Consider the following 18,484-nt stretch of genomic DNA (forward strand, 5'->3'; position numbering starts at 1 on the left):
AAATGCCAAGTATTTCTATCACTTACTTAGAAAAAGATGGCAAGGAATATCAACAAAGAAGAGAGGGGAGGGGAGGGGAAGGAAGGCTAGAGACAGAGCAGGCTTAGATAAAGAGCAGGTAGCAGGTACCCCCCTTGAGAAAAGACTTAATTTCAGTGAAAACTTTAGTTAGAACAGAGGACATTTTACTTGATGTGAGACGCTCACTTGTGAAGAACTAAGTTATGGGTTAGCTTTATTCTTATACTCTTATCTCGATCGCACTGCTCCCAGCTATGAAACTGACTGTTACTGAAGTTCCTGATGAGCCTCTGCTAGTTGGTAACTATGGTTACCACTTCAAAACAATATAAAATTACAAAGTAGGAGGGAACAGAAATTTGAGAAGAGGTTTCTTGAAATTTCAGAAAATGAAGCTAATAGTAACAAGACAGAAAGATGTGATTTTCAGAGGAGCCATCCGAGTTCTTCATCTCTGAGCCCACAGTCTTAGTGCATGTGCCTCAGCAAGGAGTAATCCTCCAGTGGTGGGTAATCCTCCAGTGGTGATGCATTCTCTGACAGTGGACAACACCTTAGGAATCCAACTAATAACCCCATGAGGGAACTGCTGATTTTTATTTGTAACAGAGAAGCTTACTGGTAAAAAGAAACTAAGAGCACAAGGCTGCTTCCTAAGAGCTCCATGAGCCATGGTCTGAGATGGGACCTATAGGATTAGAAGGAAGTTGCCTGAACACACAATACCTCAGGGTGAGCCAGATGGGGTCTCAGTGCTGAGCAGGTAAGGAGACCCGGACTCCTACCCCTAACCAAGAAGCTACCCTACAGGTAATACTCATCAACAAAGGGAAAATCAGCTTTTTCCAATGAGTGTCACTGGGTGTATCAATCACACTTCAAGGCAGGCCCCATGCCTAGTAGTAGTTGGCCAACACAAAATGAACTCAAGTGTATCTTTGTGGTGATACATTGTGTACCCCAATAAAACTTATCTGGGGATCAGAGGACAGAGCCAGCTTGATTAGACATAGAGGCCAGACAGTGGTGGCACACACTGTTAATCCTATCACTCGAGAGACAGAGATCCTGTCTGGATCTCTGTGAGTTCAAGGCTACACTGGGAACAGAGCCAGGCAGGCAGTGGTGGCACACACCTTTAATCCCAACAGCTGAGATCTCATCCTTTTGCTTGGGAAGCATACACGCCTTTAATTCCAGGAAGTAAGATGGCAGGGCAGAAAAAGGTATAGAAGATGTGAGAAAACAGAAACTCGCTGTCTTGAGACTGAGGATTTCCTAGAGGTAAGGGCTTGTGGCTGGCTTGTTCTGCTCTGTTCTTTCAGCTTTCACCCCAATGTCTGGCTCCAGGTTTTTTATTAATAAGACCATTTAGCAATTCATGTTACATATCTTTGTGAAATTTTCATCATTCTGCTTTGTTTGGGCCTTTTTTAAAAATTATAATGGTCTTTTACCTGTTTGCTTTGATTTTTTTATTTTTTGTGGGCTTTTTTGTTTCTTTGCTTTTTTGTTTTGTTTTTGTTTTCAAAGAGAGGAAGAACATAAAGTTGGGTGTGTAGGGAAGGATCAGGGAGGAGTTAGGAAAGAGAAAAAACATGATCAAAGTATTATTTTTTTAAGTTGACCATGTCCTGGGTCTCACTATGTAACCCTGGGGTTGGCTGGAACTTGCTAAGTAGACCAGGGCCCTGCACTCAGAGATGCCCTGCCTCTGCCCCTCAGTGCTAGCACTGCATGCACCACCACACCTAACTTATGTCATTCTTGTTCAGTGTTTTGAAAAAGAGTTCTATCAAAGTTTCCTCTTTTCCAACATTAAGACTCCTTTTGAGTTATTAAATAATTCAATCACTTGATATTTGAGTGCCCGTGGTGGCAGGGCATTCGATGGGATAGTGTGGTGAAACGGGACTGGTCACCTGCCAACAGTGAGAAAAAGCTGCAACTTTTCATATTAGGGAACAATTTTACATTAAGTGGTGAGAACCTCAAGAAATGTTGATGTCTTTAGGGGAATTTTTACAATTTAGGAAAATCTTTAATTTTATTCTCACATTTCATAACTAAATAAGTTGCATACTATTTTTAAAATAGATTTACTTTTTACTTAATATTGACGGTTGTCTGTGTGTGCGTGCATGCATGTATGTGTGTGCTGAGAAGGTCCAAATCTGACTGGGCATATGTGAATACTTGTAAAAAGATCTACAGCTTTAAGAATACCATCAAAGAGGTCCCTGGTCAGACAGAAAATTGAAAACTACTGCAGTCAGCCAGAAAAGTAACAGCAGAAGAACTCCTCTTGGTGTCTACCTTGTCACATAGTCAAGTACAGGCTAAAATCCAGGTACTATTTGAGATGACATTATACTTACCCTGTTTATTTCTAAATCTGTTATGGAAGTATACAGTGATTTTTCTAGGAGGTTAATTAGTTCTCTGACACAGCCATAAAGGGAACCTGAAATTAGGAAAACAATGATAGTCAGTTGGATCTTCTTGGATCAGTCATGTAAAATTAATGCAATCTAATTTAGGAAATAAAGAAAATAGTAAGTAAGCATAATATAAAGTGTCATTCTTGATTTGATAAGGTATTTGTAACTGGTTGGACCTCCCAGCATCATACAAAAAAAGTGTAACTAACATATAAGTTACATTATTTTTGAAGCAAACAAAACTAGAGAACTTATGTATATATTTTAATGAAATGGAATAAAGAAATTATCATTCTTAATTCAAAACAATTCTTTTTTTTTTTTAACTTTTATTCTTTTTTTTTTTGTGATATATATTTTTTATTTTACAATACCATTCAGTTCTACATATCAGCCATGGGTTCCCCTATTCTCCCCCCTCCCACGCCCTCCCCTTACCCCCAGCCCACCCTCCATTCCCATCTCCTCCAGGACAAGTCCTCCCCCGAGGACTGTGATCGACTTGGTAGACTCAGTCCAGGGAGGTCCAGTCCCTTCCTCCCAGACTGAGCCAAGTGTCCCTGCATAAGTTCCTGGTTTCAAACAGCCAACTCATGGAATGAGCACAGGACTTGGTCCCACTGCCTAGATGCCTCCCAAACTGATCAAGCCAATCAACTGTCTCACCTATTCAGAGGGCCTGATCCAGCTGGGAGCCCCTCAGTCTTTGGTTCATAGTTCATGTGTTTCCATTCATTTGGCTATTTTTTTTTTCAATAATTGAGTAAAACTGAAATTTATTATATGCCACAGTCGTCCTAGGGACCTCCATGCTATATATATAGCCTCTATGGTTCTATGGGTTGTGGTCTGATTGTTCATTTCAAAACAATTCTTAAGAGTAAAAGATTAATTTGAAAACTTAAATTTTGAGATAATGAGCTACATTTTCATTTTAAAAAGTAAAGTCCTAAAAGTGAGCCACAGAAACAAAATTCTACCCAATCAAGCAACATGCAGAGAGAAAAAGGATTTTTAGTTATAATTAAAATGAAAACAAAGCAATTGAAAATTTAAAATACTTGGCAGTAGAGTTCTGTAGTAAAATACTTGCCTAGCCTCTATGATGTCCTAGGTTTGCTCCCCATCACCACACAACACAGTCACAGACAGACAGACAGACAGACACACACACACACACACACACCACAGATACAAAAAGAAAGAAAAAACTTAAAAGTACTTGCTGAATTCCACCTCTGGGAAGGAGGGACCATTCCCTATTTCTCCCTCTAAGTAAAACTAAAAGCCCTGGACATATTTATCACATACATATGAAATCTGAAGATAGAGAGAAAACAGACCATGTATGGATCTCAGAACCCAAGAAAAATCATGTGAAACATTTATGAGTTTTCTTTTGTACCTTGTATATGATAGAATTGGACCCAAGGAACTTGGCAGCCTGGAAACACCCAGAAGCCAAGACCTCCCTAAAAACATCAACCAACCAAGTAACCAACCTAAACAAAATTCCGCTTGCCCTTGCCAAACAATCAGGAACAAGACAACGCAGATGAAGGCTATTTTACTTAGCCAAACACAAAAACACTGGGTGGGGGTGGGGTAGGAGTTGGGGCTCCATAGTCCCCATTCCACCATTACCAGCACAGGTCAAAGGGAAGCCTGTCTGAGTGACACTCCTCAGGCTACAACAGGAAGCCGAGTTCTCCCTGCCAAAGTAGTATCAGAGACCAGCAGTTAATCAGTGCCTCCTAGCTGATAACAAGGCCTTTCTCTATGCTGTCAATAAAAGCCATGCAGAATGCTTGGAAACTCACTTGACATTACCCTCTCTGCCAGAGGCAAGCTAGCATTGAGTTAGGCCTTTTACCAATACACACTACAGGGAACATGCCTCTGTAGAGGTCACATGGGGAATATTAATATTAATGAGGCAATGAGGTACTCTTACCTCTCTCAAACAGAGAATATGGAGAAGTAACCCCCAACTTGAGTACTAAGAGAGGCAAAGTGGGGACTTGAAATCCTACCCATGGGTTAATAATGAGGTAACTGCCACCTTCCCATGCTGGAGCAGCAATAGCAGAGGCTAGCTAAATGAGGGGTTAGTCAAGTTTTGTTTTTTTTTTTTTTTTTTTTTTTTTGGTTTTTCAAGACAGGGTTTCTCTGTGTAGCTTTGCGCCTTTCCTGGAGCTCACTTGGTAGCCCAGGCTGGCCTCGAACTCACAGAGATCCGCCTGCCTCCGCCTCCCGAGTGCTGGGATTAAAGGCGTGCGCCACCAACGCCCGGCGCCAAGTTTTGTTTTTTGAGGCAGGGTACTTTACATAGCACAGTCTAGTCTCAAGCTCAAAATCTCCCTACTTCAGCCTTCCAAGTGCTGGGAGTACAGGGATTTTGCCGCCATACCCAGCTAAATCAGGACGTTTAACTAGATTACAAAATCTCAGAACATAGTACCCACAATGTTCAATGTCCAATGAAAATGACTTATATCACAAACCAGGAGTTTTTTAAAATTTACTTTTATTATTTTTAACTCTGAGTATTCGTTAATTGTTTAAGACGGGCAAGAGTTCATTATTCTATTTTTGGCTATTTTCAAAATCAGGGCCAGTGTAATAACATTTCAAGAACTGCATAGATATTTTTAAAAGTTGCCAAGCCAGGGGATGAGAATGCAGCTCAGTTGGTAGAATGCTTACCAAGCCCAGGTAAACACCAGCACCACATAAAACCAGGCATCCTGATACATGCTGACAACCCCAGAATGTGGGAGGTGGAGGCAAGAGAATGATAAGTTCAGGGTCATATTCAGCTAGTCTGGGCTACATAGAGCCTGCTTCCAAAAACAAGCCAGCACAGTGTGGTAGTGCTTAAAAAGACTCACACATACACACCCCAAGGATGGCAATACTGTTGAAACCAAAATATTCACTAGACACTCCAGATAGAAGACTGGTTACTAAACCCCATTTATTTATTTAAAAATAATAAGTGGAGCATACAATACAGAAAAATGGAGGAGTGATAACACACATCTGTATTCCTGGCATTAGAAAGCAGATGAGTATTATGAGTTCAAGGGCAGCCTGGGCCACAGTATCTTAAAAGACAGCAGGTAATCTAGGGCTGAGGAGAGGGCTCAGCAGCACGTGGGGAGATGTTCAGTTCCTTCACCCACAAGGCTGCTTTCAACCACCTGTAACTCCAGCCCCACAGGCTCCGGCATACTCTACTGGCCTCCTTGGGTACCAGGCATGCACACAGTACACTTACAAAATATCATACACATAAACTTTATTGTTGTTGTTTTGAGACAAAGTTTCTCTGTGTAGCTCTGGCTAACCTGGAACTTGCTCCGTAGACCAGGCTGGCCTTGAACTCACAGAGATCCTCCTGCCTCGGCCTCCTGAGTGCTGGGATTAAAGGCATGCACCACCACGGCCTGGTAACACACACTTTTAAACTAAGAAAAATAAATAAATAATAAACAAACAAGAAAGAATAGGTTGTGATTTTTAAAGTCAAAAACAGGAAAACAGGGGCTGCCGAGATGGTTCAATGGATAGAGGCACTTGTTGCCACAGCCCTGAGTTCGGTCCTGAAATCCACAAGGGGAAAGAGAAAACTAACTTCACAAAGTTGTCCTGACCTTCACACTGAGGCATGCACCCCTCATCATGCACACACACTTGCACATGTGTCCACACACCTGCTAATGAATTTTTTTCAGAGGTGGATGACTACTAAGGAACAACTCCTGAGGTTACTCTGGCCTGCCTACACACACACACACACACACACACACACACACACACACACACACACACACACACGCACACAAGAAACAGAACTGTCTATAATAATAATTTTATTTGTCATCACAATGGTCATAATACTAAAAAAGACTTTAGGACCATGATTTCTCCCAAAATTTCTGAAAGACCCAAGAAATAAATACCTTATAAGCTTATCCTTTTAATATAGCTTTAACTTCCCCTCACTAATTCCTTTTCTGAATTAATGAATACAGACCTTATTTTTAAAAGATTTGACCTAAGAAGGTCATTCACCTATTTCAGACCATTCAATAACTCCTCCAAACTCTTAAAATCCACAAATCTTACAAGACAGAGTTCCTCTCTTTTTAGTTTTACCTCATATCATTTTTGCTAGTCTGTTTCAGTTATTTCAAATTTTCTCACTTTAGCTCTACTTCTAAACAGTCTTTTGTAAGTGATCATGCAGTAAACCACTTTTTGAGTATACGTCCATGAATATAAATGTGTGCATATAGTTTAAAAATTACAACTATACAGGCTATAACCTGGTCTACTCTGCGATGTTTAATTTCTAAGCCAGCCTTTGTGCAGTTGTTTAGTTGTCTAAAACAGAGGCAAAACTTACACCTCATAAGGGAATGTGGGGGTGGGGGCTTCTAATGACCAATCGGGAAGACCCCATGGCTCCAGAGGATTTTAGGAGCTGTAAAGACTTCCTAAGTTTGTCACTTTGCCATGCTAACTTGTCCTCACTCCCTCTGGTTTCCTTCCTCTCCCATCTTCTACCTTCCCCATGTGCTATATCCTCAGGGTGGAAGGGAAAGATACCTCCACACCTCATCCGCCTTCTCTCATAGATGAGCATTAGCATGGGGGGGGTTGCTGAAGGACAGAAGAAGGTGGAGGGCTCCCTAGGTCTGTGACAGGGAAGGCACGCTAGGTTTAAGAACAGAGGGGCTTATCCCCTGGAAAAGCCAAGCCTGTGTCAAGGAACAGACTCATCTCTATATTAAAAACAGGACTTAGAGAACTGGGGTGTGTGTGAAGTGCTATGTTGTTAAGGTAATGATTTCAAAATACTATGATGAGAAAAAAGAAAAGCAAAGTGAATGTTTTCGGATATGTTCTTATGTAAAAATCGTTACAATAAGTCTAAAAAGTAGGTATTATTTCTGCTTTATAGAGAAAAACATTGAGCTTAAACAGCTCGATGGGTTTTATTTTCTTCTTTAGTCATATTTTCCTAATTTGTCTTTATAATATTCTCATTATGACAAATGAAACCATTTCTGGAAAATCTCCACTTAAGTGAGAAAATTAACAGATACCAATACTAAGATGATGCAGATATCGGAATTATCTGGCAAGGACTTTAGAGCAGCATCAGTAAAATGTTCCAAACACAATTCTGAAAACAACTGAAACAGATGGAAAAACACAAAGTTTCAGCAAAGAAAAAGAATATATTAACAAATGGATATGTTAGAAGTAAAAATACAATATCCAAAATTAAACTCACAGGATTAAGTTAAAAGCAAATGAGGATATATGAAGAATGAAGAGTGCACTTGAAGACAGATCAATAGAAACAATCAAATCTGAATATAAAATCATCACTGGAGCCTTAGGGAAATGAGGAACAATCTGAGAAAATGTAACATTTTTGTCTTCAAAGTTCTGAAAGGAGAGAAGGACTGGACTGCATTTACTGACTGATCCCTTTACAGAACTGAGCTATATTCTCACCTCCCACACTCCACTCTGTGGTTTCATTCTCTTCATTTCCAGCATTATATCCTGTGTAATAACCATGAATGCAAGTTCCACAGCTCTTCAAACTTCTAGCCACAGTGAGTTCAGTGTCCATCAGATTAAAGGAACATAACCAATGTTGACCCACTGAGGCTTTAATTGGTTTCCTTAACTAAAATGACAATTCTTCCCTTCTACAAATGGCTAGGTGTCACAATAATCTATTTCATTTTTTGTAACATTTATTTACCTGAAGTTAAATATTTTTCTCTTTAATATCTGTCTCCTCCACTAAAGTGTCAGTTCCATGAAAGCCTGGACTTACATATTCTGGTCTCTGATACACAATTTATGCTTAGCCGGGCAGTGGTGGTGCATGCCTTTAATTCCAGCACTCAGGAGGCAGAGCCAGGCAGATCTCTGTGAGTTCAAGGCCAGCCTGGTCTACAGAGCAAGAGCTAGGATAGACACCAAAACTACACAGAGAAACATGTCTTGAAAAATAACCAAAAATAATAATAATTAAAAAATAACTTATGCTTAATTTTGTATTTGGTGATGGATAACTGAAAACTTCCTTGGGAACTCAGTTCTTAAAATGCTAATTTGAAACAAGTGTGATTTCATACACTATTTTAATATTATCGAGATAAAGTTAATACACAATAAAATATGCCAGACTTAAATATATAGAACAAAGAGTTTTAATCAAAATAAGCACCAGTGTAATCACTACCATAAACATTCCTATCATCTCACCAAAATGAGACTTCACGATGCTTTACAATCCAGGTAATTTCAGCTTCAATATAGAAAAGCTCCTAAATGACTTCAGTGAGAAGTAGTTTGGCTGATAGCAGAAGTTTTATTCTATATGTACCAATTAAATCAAAATACATATGTAGTTGGGTTTAGTGAGACAGAAGAAAGAACATCTTTCTCTATGTCTTCCTGACACACTCTAAATGCCAACATCTTTCTTCCCTCTTCTCCAGGGAGTGTGTTCTTGTGTGTGTGTGTGTGTGTGTGTGTGTGTGTGTGTGTGTGTGTGTGTGTGTGTGTGTGTGTACGTGAGTGTGCATGTGTATGTGTTGGGGGGCAGTGCACATGCCCCGTGTGTGCATACGCATTCAGGCCAGAAGTCAATATTGGATGCCTTCAGCATTGTCTTTGCCTCAACACTGGATATTTGCTTAGGGTGGCTGGCCAATGAGCTAGCTCCAAGCATTCTCCTGTCTCCTTCACTGGCGCCCCCAGTGCTGAGCGGTTACAGATGTGTGCCACGGTGCCCCTGTGGCAGACAGGCGCTTTGCTACCAGAGCCATCTCCCCAGTCCAGGGAGTGTGTTCCTGTTCATTACTCAAGTTCTGGCTCCAGCATCTCTGCACAGCTCCGACTCTTCTCTGCCCTTGTCCCCTCCAAATGATCCCTGTGGTCCCATGACATATTACAACCACTTTCATCTCAAGATCTGTTGCACAGTTTATAAACAATCGTGAGTCCATAAGGACGAGCAGACAACCCTACACATTTGTGCAAACCCAGTATCTGGCATGCACAGCAAACAGTCATGCTAGATGAGGAAATCACTCAATCTCATGACTCTGGTAAGACACAGCCTACCCTGAACACCACAGCTCAGCACCTAACTCTGAAATAAAATAGTTTTGTTAGGCATTTGGGCATATTCTTGTAAACTACTCTTCAAACAATTTAACTGAATAGTCAATTCAATTAAAAAGTCACCATTTGGTAGAAAGTACAAAGCTTTTATTTAATTTTTAAAATACTGAATTTTAACAAGGGTGCTAGAAACACTGGGTAACTGCTTATTAGAATGCCATTTTTAAAAGTCTGCATATGTTTATCTAAAGATAAATTTGTGATGGTTTTCCACTGCATAAACAATGAAGAATTAGTTTTACACAATAATTGGAAACAAGTTGGTTTTTCTTTAAAATTTCTTCTTAGTTCTTTTCAAATAGATTTCAGGATCCTAATCCAGCACAACAGCCTGCTTCATAAATGTCAACTTTCACTCCCCAACTGCTGCTAACGTGTTAAATGCTAGGGAAACAAGCCTACTTTTTCAAAAGCCCTAAAGAGAAAACCTGATCTTCAATTTATAATGTAAAAAAACATTTCAAACTGAATTCCTTACTAGAGTGTTATAATTTTATAAACATATCTAAGCAATTTATTTGACAAAACAATGACAGTTGCTAGTGTTCTTCTGTCCTCAGTGGAGAGAGAGAAGATTGTAAGAAGCAAATGAAAAGACTCACACTGGTTGGTTAAAGTCAACAGACACTTCTAAAAACAGTTCTATTTTATCATTAAACATTCTGTATATTATCAGTAAAATTCCGCTATCATTTTTTAATTTACTGTAATAGCACTATCTTTTCCCACAACAAAATGCATCTTTCAGAATTAAGAAAGATAGTATTTGTTCAAAAACATAGATGGCCAGAATTCTATTCACAGTTTCAAACAAGGACCCCAGCTTTACAGCCACCGAAACAGCTCACATGAAGCAGTAGTCTATTCCTAACACACAACACTTAGTCTGTGAGTCTGGTGTCCCTGTCAAAGCCAGAGGAACCTTCGGAATTATACAGCTCTTAATACTGTTTTGGAAAACAAACCCATCAGTGGCTCCCTATGCTGAAGAATGAAGTCCTACTGAGCAGACTGCATTGCCAACACACTCAGAAGCCTGCCCTTCCCTGTCTACTCCTACCTGTCCTCCAGTCAGTCCCTGCTGGCAGGCTGGCCCTGGTCTCCCCAGAATGTCTTCCCTACCTCCAGGCTCACAAGAGAATCCAGATCCTTCTAAACTTTTAAGTCCTACTGAAAATTCCTAAAAAAAAAAAAAAAAAAAAAAAACCAAAAAACTCCAAACTACATGTTTGTTCCCTGTCTCTCTTGGCAAGTTTCCTGAATAGAGGTTCTGACCAGGTGTGGTAGGTAGTACATGCCTACAATTCCAGCACTTGAAAGATGGAGGAAGGAAAATCAGGAGTTCAGGCTATCCTTGGCTACATATTGAGTTTGAAGCCAGCCTGGGCTACATGAGACCTTGTTTTAAAAACAAAACAAGCAAAGAAAGCTTCATCATATATGTTTTAGTTTTTAAAAACATATTATTCCATGGATTTGTTCATCTTAAAAATCAATACTAAGTAACTGTTGAGTAACCACTATAAAATCCATGCTACTCTTGGCATTGGTTTACAGCACAGAACAAAAATGATATCATCTCTACTGCAACAGTGCTTACACTTCCATGTAAGCAAAATGAACTATTAGGCATCAAATTTCCCACTGCTAACCAATTAGGTCATCTTTAGCTTTTACTATTATAGTAATACTATTGTGAATATAGTTATAACACAGCTTTGTTCTCCCTGGGATTGTTTACTTAGAGCCAGTTCCCAAAAGTACTATCATCAAATCAATAGCCTTGGATATGTGTATGGCTTTTATGACATGTACAACCATATTGCTTCAAATGAGTTGTCCCAATTCAAAAAGTAATGTGTGCCTATTTGGTTCCCCATAGACCTCTTATTGTTGTTCAATAAGAAAAAATTATTATTGTTTTAATTTCCAATGAGGTTCAACTCTTTTCCTTATGTCTATTTATTCTATGTTGTCTATATTCCAATGGGAATGTCCTATACTTGCTAAAATCTTTTTATACAACAGTAACCATTTAAGGTCACATTTGGAAAGACTTTTAAAAAGTTTTAATTATACAAATTTCTTTATTAAAAATGTGCTTCACTGTATACAATCACTGCTTTACAGTTTTCTTATTTTAGATGCCTATTTTTTATATGGTTATACTAGCTTTTCAATTTTAAAAAGTTAACCATAACATCTGTATCTGGACAGGCTCAACACTACATTTTCTAACTGCTATTTGATTATTCTAAAATACAAGCAATTACACCACTGACAGATTTTATGATTATTGTTATTAAGCCCCTAAATGACATTTCCTCAGTTTTAAAGAGAATTACTTTTCTTAACATAGGAAGATGCTGAATCTCAGAAAGGATAATCAAATTAAAAAGGTGAAAGAGGACACTGTAAAAATGCCACTGTCTCCTGTGTGTAAGCCGATGGGACTCCCTACCCTTTGTTACATCCATCTAGGACCATGGATGCCGAGAGCTTAGGTAAACTCACATGCAGTTGGATTTTAACTTAATTTGAAAGCCTGATTTATTTGAAATAGTTTTCAGAAAGACTGAATCATGATAGAGCACTAAAATAAAAAGCTATTGTGATGCAAAAGTTGTCTGTTGCAAGCCAAGCAAGGGCAATTAAAGGCACTAGAAATTGTGCAGTCTCTCAAAATAGACCACAGAATTATCAGTGCTGCGCGATATTGATGTCACCAATCTGCATTTTATCAAATACTATCACCCAAGTGCTGGATATCAATCTGTTAGAAGTCTCCAGCTGACTGAAAAAGGAAGCTATTTAATTCATGGTTTCTCTATAGAAAACTGAAACTGTGATTTTAGCCAAAAAAGAAAAGCAGTTAAATTCCAAGAATTTCCCGAATTGCTGAGATTTATCCAGAAAATTATAATGTGTGAAGAGATTAGTAAAGCAAACACAGGTGAGGGAAGGCAGTTTGTCAGAATGTGGAAAAGAACTGAACTCAGTCTTAGGGTTCCAGAGAAGATGGCTATGGATGAGCATACACTGCTGTCAGCAAAGCTTTTGAACAGTTTTTAAGCCTGTAAAAAAAATCAACTGAATGTACCAGGCTCAGCTGTCCCCCCAGGGGAGAACTTACCCTGTTGGAGGAGGGGATGGGGAGGGGGGGAGTGGGAGGAGGGATGAGAGGGGGATCTGTGGTTGGTATGTAAAATGAATTTTAAAAATTAAGAAAAAAATACATAGGCATCTTAGTCTCTTTTCCCGCTAGTGTGACACACTACTCTGACAAAGCAATTCAAAGGAGAAAGGAGTCGTCGTGGCAGATGATCCCAGGTGTGGTCCGTCACGGCAGCAGGAGTTTGAAGCAGCCAGGAAGAGACCAGAGCACAACACAGAATGATCAGAAAGCGAGTCCAAAATACAGCAGGCAGGCAGGCAGCACATCCCACCCCTCCAAGTCCAACACCTGGGGCTTGTGACAGAAGAGCCCCAGAAGAGCCTCCTGCAGTAGCACACGGAGTCTCTCTTACACACTCTGTCTTCGGCTCTTCCTGGTGGAGAGCTCATGGTTCTGACATCTCTACCATCCTGGAGTCTCTACTGCAACTTGGACTTCACGTTCACAATGCTCTCTCAAAGACCGTTTCTGAAGGGACTCCGGTCCTGCTACTTATCACCTGGCCTCAGCTGCTTTCTGAAACCATGGCACAAGCAAGACTCCATGACCCTTAGGATCTTGTACCATTCGTGCCTCACAAAACAGCGCCACACCAACAACGCTTAGTTCTGCAACCAGCTAGATGTGTGGACCAAGTTGCAGTAGAGACTCCAGGATGGTAGAGATGTCAGAACCATGAGCTCTCCACCAAGAAGAGCTGAAGACAGAGTGTGTGAGAGAGACTCCGTGTGCTACTGCAGGAGGCAGAACTGGGGCTCTTCTGTCACAAGCCCCAGGCGTTGGACTTGGAGGGGTGGGATGTGCCACAGCTTCTGAGTGCTCACCCTGCCATCTAGGCAGCTGCTGTTGGGAAGCGGGGACCCCTTCAGTTTGGGCTTTCTTCCTTCACATGAGTTTAGATGTTACAGCTGCTCTCTCAGAATCAACCTGAATGCTTATCTGTCCTGAAATTTCCTGTCAAATTTTAGGGCACAATCTATTAAGTTCAATTTTACTCATGTTCTCAGGACATGGGCAGAATGAAACCAGATTCTTTTTTTTAAAGAGAAAGCCAAGAGGTCAGAGCTCAGAGCTAAAATCTTACCCTTCCTCCTGCGGTGCTCATAGAAACCAGATTCTTGGCCAAACTATCATGCATGTGACCCTGGTTCCTGATAGAGTCCTTGTTCTCCTCCAAAACCTCAAGAGGCAGGCCTCTGCTGTCTGTGTTTGCCTCGGCATTCTTATCTTCCAAGCTCTCATCAGAATGTGCGAGCAAACTGATTACAGCATCCAATGACTTTTCTAACCCAGAGTTCCAAACTCCTTCACATGCCTCTCAAACCAGTTTCCAAGGCCTAAGAAGCACATCACCAGGTTTATCACAACCCTGCCTCACTTAGAACCAGTTTCCTTTCCTGTTGCTGTGAGAAAATACTCTGACCCAAACAGCTTCAGGAAGAAAGGGGTTCTTGTAGCTCACAGATCCATGTACAGTTATGGTAGAAAAGGTAAGGCCGCAGGAGCCTGAGGCAGCTGGTCACACTGCATCCATTATCAGGAAACAGAGGAGGAAATGCAAATGTGTGCTCAGCTAGTTTTCTCCATTTTATACAGTCTAGAATCCCCTGTCCAGGGAATGTTCCACCCACAATTTAGATGAGTTTTCCAACATCACTTAACAAAATCAAGACACCCACTAACAAGCATGCTCAGAGGTCGGTCTCCCAGGCGGTTACAGATTCTGTCGAGTTGACAGTTAGCACTAATTGCCACAATTTCAAATCTGTGTCATCTATGATGACCAGTGGGATTGAAAACTGACTTGCATTTATGACTATATGAATCTACATTATTCAGTTACTCGTTTGTCCATTCATTTCTGGTTTGAGAATACCATGACCAAAGAAGCAGCTCACAAAATGTAAGACACAATGCATAAAGATCAAATTGTTTGCCAGGTGTCTTTAATCCCAGCACTTGGGAGGCAGAGCCAGGCGGATCTCTGTGAATTCGAGGCCAGCCTGGTCTACAGAGTGAGCTCCAGGAAAGGCACAAAGCTACACAGAGAAACCCTGTCTCGAAAACTAAAAACAAAACAAAACAAATTGTTGTGATTCCAAAATAAATAAATAAATAAATAAAATAAAATAAAATAAAATAAAATAAAATAAAATAAAATAAAATAAAATAAAATACATGAGGAGTGAAGAAAATTCAACCCAACTGAAAAATTACTGACCACCAGTGAAGTAACTAAGTAGCAAAAAAACACAGTCAAGAAAAATCTCATAACATTGAATAAAAAACATCTGAGAAAAAAGCTAATAAATAAGGGTCTTAATTCACCAAAAAATAAAAGTAATAAGAACTTTCAAACATCATGTAGTACTTGACCAAGGTCAAAATGTCCTATTTGTGTGTTTGCATATGTGTCCATTCTGGGGACTGAACCAGAGTATTGCACAAGTTAATCAAAAGCTTATCACTGAGTTACACCCTGCCCCAGTCCTGGATCCTTTGTTCATTAAGATTCCAAGGCCTGAGGCACAGGAAACCAGGGATTTCTATTACTCAGTTACAGGTAAGTCAATACCGGAAGTACTGAGAACTTGCCAACTGCTCTTCTGACTTCTCTTTCTTAGGTCCACATATTTTTATATTTTAATTTTTTATTACAATTTTACATATGTATGCTTTGTATACTGACCATTCTCTCTTCTTACCTCCTTAGCACCCTTGTCCACCAGTCTCTCTTTGCCAGTCTCTCTAGAGCACTCACGCCTATTTATTTGATCTTATGACCTACCAAGATCAACCAGGCCCAGTGACTGAGTTTGGAGCTATGAACCATGGTGGGATCTGCAGAGAGCAGACAACTAAAGACGGTGACTCCTCCTGTCCCAGAATCTATCAACTAACCAATAGTTCGGAGGGTAGGTAGGGCCTACAAGCCCCTCCTGCTTCCTTGACTGACTGTTGATACAGCTGGTCTTCCATGGGCCCAGTACAGTAACTCTAGATGATGGGAGCTAATGATTACAGTAGCTGTGTTGAGTCTGTGGCATTTTGTAGTCTTTCACCCCATATTCTGGTTCTTACATACTTCCTATTCTATAACACAGTGATCCCTGAGACTTAGAGGGGGTAGTATAATTGACTTGCTCGAGGCTGGGTGTCCACTGGTCACTTATTTTCTGCTTCTTGATTAGGTCCACATCTTAGCCCACAGTAGAAGAAACTGGAAAAGATGATCATGAATTTCCACAAACTGCCATGATGGAGTGACAGGGACCCAATGTATCTTCTCAGATTAGACCACCAGAAAACTGAGTAAGACAAATGAACAACATTTGGTTTTTGTCTGGCTGTTGCTGTTATTGGTATTGCTGTTGCTGCTGCTGTTGTTTTGAGGCAGGCTCTCTCTATGTAGCTCCAACTGCCCTGGAACTCACTATGTAGACCAGATAAGTCACTCTTGTTAGGATTCTGCCCTCACTCCAGTTCAGGGTCTGGCGTCTTACATCATCAGTGTGTATTGGTGACTACGTATGCGCCTTAAAAGCCGGACACAGTCCCTACCCTTTATCTCTGCTCTCTGCTCTCTCTCTCTCTCTCTCTCTCTCTCTCTCTCTCTCTCTCTCTCTCTCTCTCTCTCTCTCTCTCTCTCTCTCTCTGCTCTGCCCTGCTCCCTCCTACCCTCCCCCCACCATCTATCTCTCTCCAGGCCTGGCTCTCCTCTTTTCCCTCTCCCTCCCTTTTTCCTCCTAATAAAGCTCTGAAAACTAACACTGGGTTCTGTCTTGACTTTGACCTTTCCACGTGGTAACCAGAGCCGCGTGTCACAACCAGTGCCGTTTATCATCCTTTCAACTCTCACTTATTAATACTCATCAAGGAGGCTAGCAGATGGCCTGCCCAGTAAGGTGCTTGCCAAGCAAGCATGAGGAACTGAATTCAGATCCCCAAACTCACACAAATGCCCAGCTGTGGCAGTGTACGTCTGTAATCCCAATGCTGGAGAGGCAGAGACAAGAGGGTCTCTGGGTCTTGTTGGTTCTCTAGTCTAGCAGAATTGGTAAACTAGAGGTTCATTGAGAGGCACTGTCTCAAAAAAATAAGGTAGAGAGCTACTGAGGACGATATCTGACAACTTCTGACCTATACACACACTTGAGCATATGTTGCACACATACATATACACACACAAAGAAAATCCCTCATGTACATTAGCCAACATCTCACATGCCATTAGGGCCTTTGTAGGAGAGAATAGTCCTACTTCCTTTTCTTTTCCTCTCTCATTACAGGTTTTTTGCCTTGGCATTTTATCTCAAAAACCATGCCATACCACACTGTCTTCAGAGCACTTTCCAGAATTACTAAACTTGTTTATTTGCTTGTCTGTTATTCCTTATCAGATCCACCAGAAGCTTCTCTGTCCCTGTGATGTTGGTATACCAGCATGATACAGAGCTGACTTTCCTTGACTTCTTGAATGAACTAACAGGAAAAACATAGCTCCCTAGAAAAAGAAAATCACTTGCTGAGCCAGGTATACTGGAGCACACCTACAATCGAAGAGCTTGGGAGGGGGAGGCAGGAAAATCAGAAATTTAAGGCCAGCCTCTGCTACACAGTCAATTGAAGGACGGCCTGTGCTACATGAGGTCCTGTCTAAAAAAAAAAAACAAACAAAAATGAAATAAAAACAACCCTTCTCTGGACTTTTCAGAATTTTATAGCATTAATTGGGTATATTTTCAGCTTTTTATAATCAGTAATATATTTCTCACCATAGACATTATATAGTACTTGAAAGTGTAAAAGAATTCACCAGCAAAACAATCTAGCCCTAGAATCAACTTATGAAGAAAATCCCTTTAAACTTCCTACCATGATTTTAGTTTTCCCAGATCTTCTTTCTTTCTTTCTTTCTTTCTTTCTTTCTTTCTTTCTTTCTTTCTTTCTTTCTTTCTTTCTTTCTCTTTCTTTCTTTCTCTTTCTTTCTTCCTTCCTTCCTTCCTTCCTTCCTTCCTTCCTTCCTTCCTTCCTTCCTTCCTTCCTTTCTTTCTCTCTCTCTCTTTCTTTCTTTTAATCAATTTGAGTATTTCCTAATAACTTTAAGGAGACTTCACATAAATTGACACAACATTAATAGTTTTCCGTCTCACAATTTCTTATAAAAATCTTTATTTTTATAATCTCTTTAATTTTTCAATATTTCCCCTGGTATTATCTGTGATATATTTGTCTATTTTTCTTTTTTACCTCAAATCCTACTTACTTCTGTGGCTTCTGTATTGCCACTCCTTTGTCTCAGTTTGCCTTGTTATCAGCATCTTTTTCACTCAGATTTCTGTATTTTGTTGAGTTTTGTTTGTTTTACTGAATTCTATAACTGAATGTTGAGCATATTACTTTCTTCTTTACCAACAGCAAATTCAATTGGGATTATGAATTTGATTTTAAGCATAGTATTGGTCTTAACAAGAGTTCTATTCCAGCTCACTAAATAACAATTTATCTACTATTAAGTAGTTATTTTTTTTTAAAAAAATTGATTTTTCCAAATTGTTAGAGTAAACGCTTTTTAACTTTTGTTGTTACAAAAGGAATATGTATTTTCAGTTTTGTTCATTTTCTA

At 40.0% G+C, this 18,484-nt stretch overlaps 1 protein-coding gene across 5 annotated transcripts in view; it reads right to left on the bottom strand.

The window, feature by feature from the left end:
• Positions 1 to 18,484, bottom strand: part of Ncoa1 (nuclear receptor coactivator 1) — a 201,692-nt gene that overhangs the window by 110,741 nt on the left and 72,467 nt on the right. For 2 of the 5 annotated variants that reach the window (XM_076559105.1, XM_076559108.1), the window contains exon 3: positions 2,400 to 2,485. The exons of 1 other annotated variant lie outside the window; for it this stretch is intronic. The gene's annotated coding sequence lies outside the window, so the exon portion shown is untranslated. Of the gene's footprint in view, positions 1 to 2,399; positions 2,492 to 18,484 lie in introns of those variants that run through there. 2 more of the 5 variants (XM_015999979.3, XM_042267123.2) reach the window with 1 other exon arrangement.

This window comes from Peromyscus maniculatus, chromosome 22, assembly GCF_049852395.1.
Source record: "Peromyscus maniculatus bairdii isolate BWxNUB_F1_BW_parent chromosome 22, HU_Pman_BW_mat_3.1, whole genome shotgun sequence".
Classification (NCBI taxonomy): Eukaryota; Metazoa; Chordata; class Mammalia; order Rodentia; family Cricetidae; genus Peromyscus; species Peromyscus maniculatus.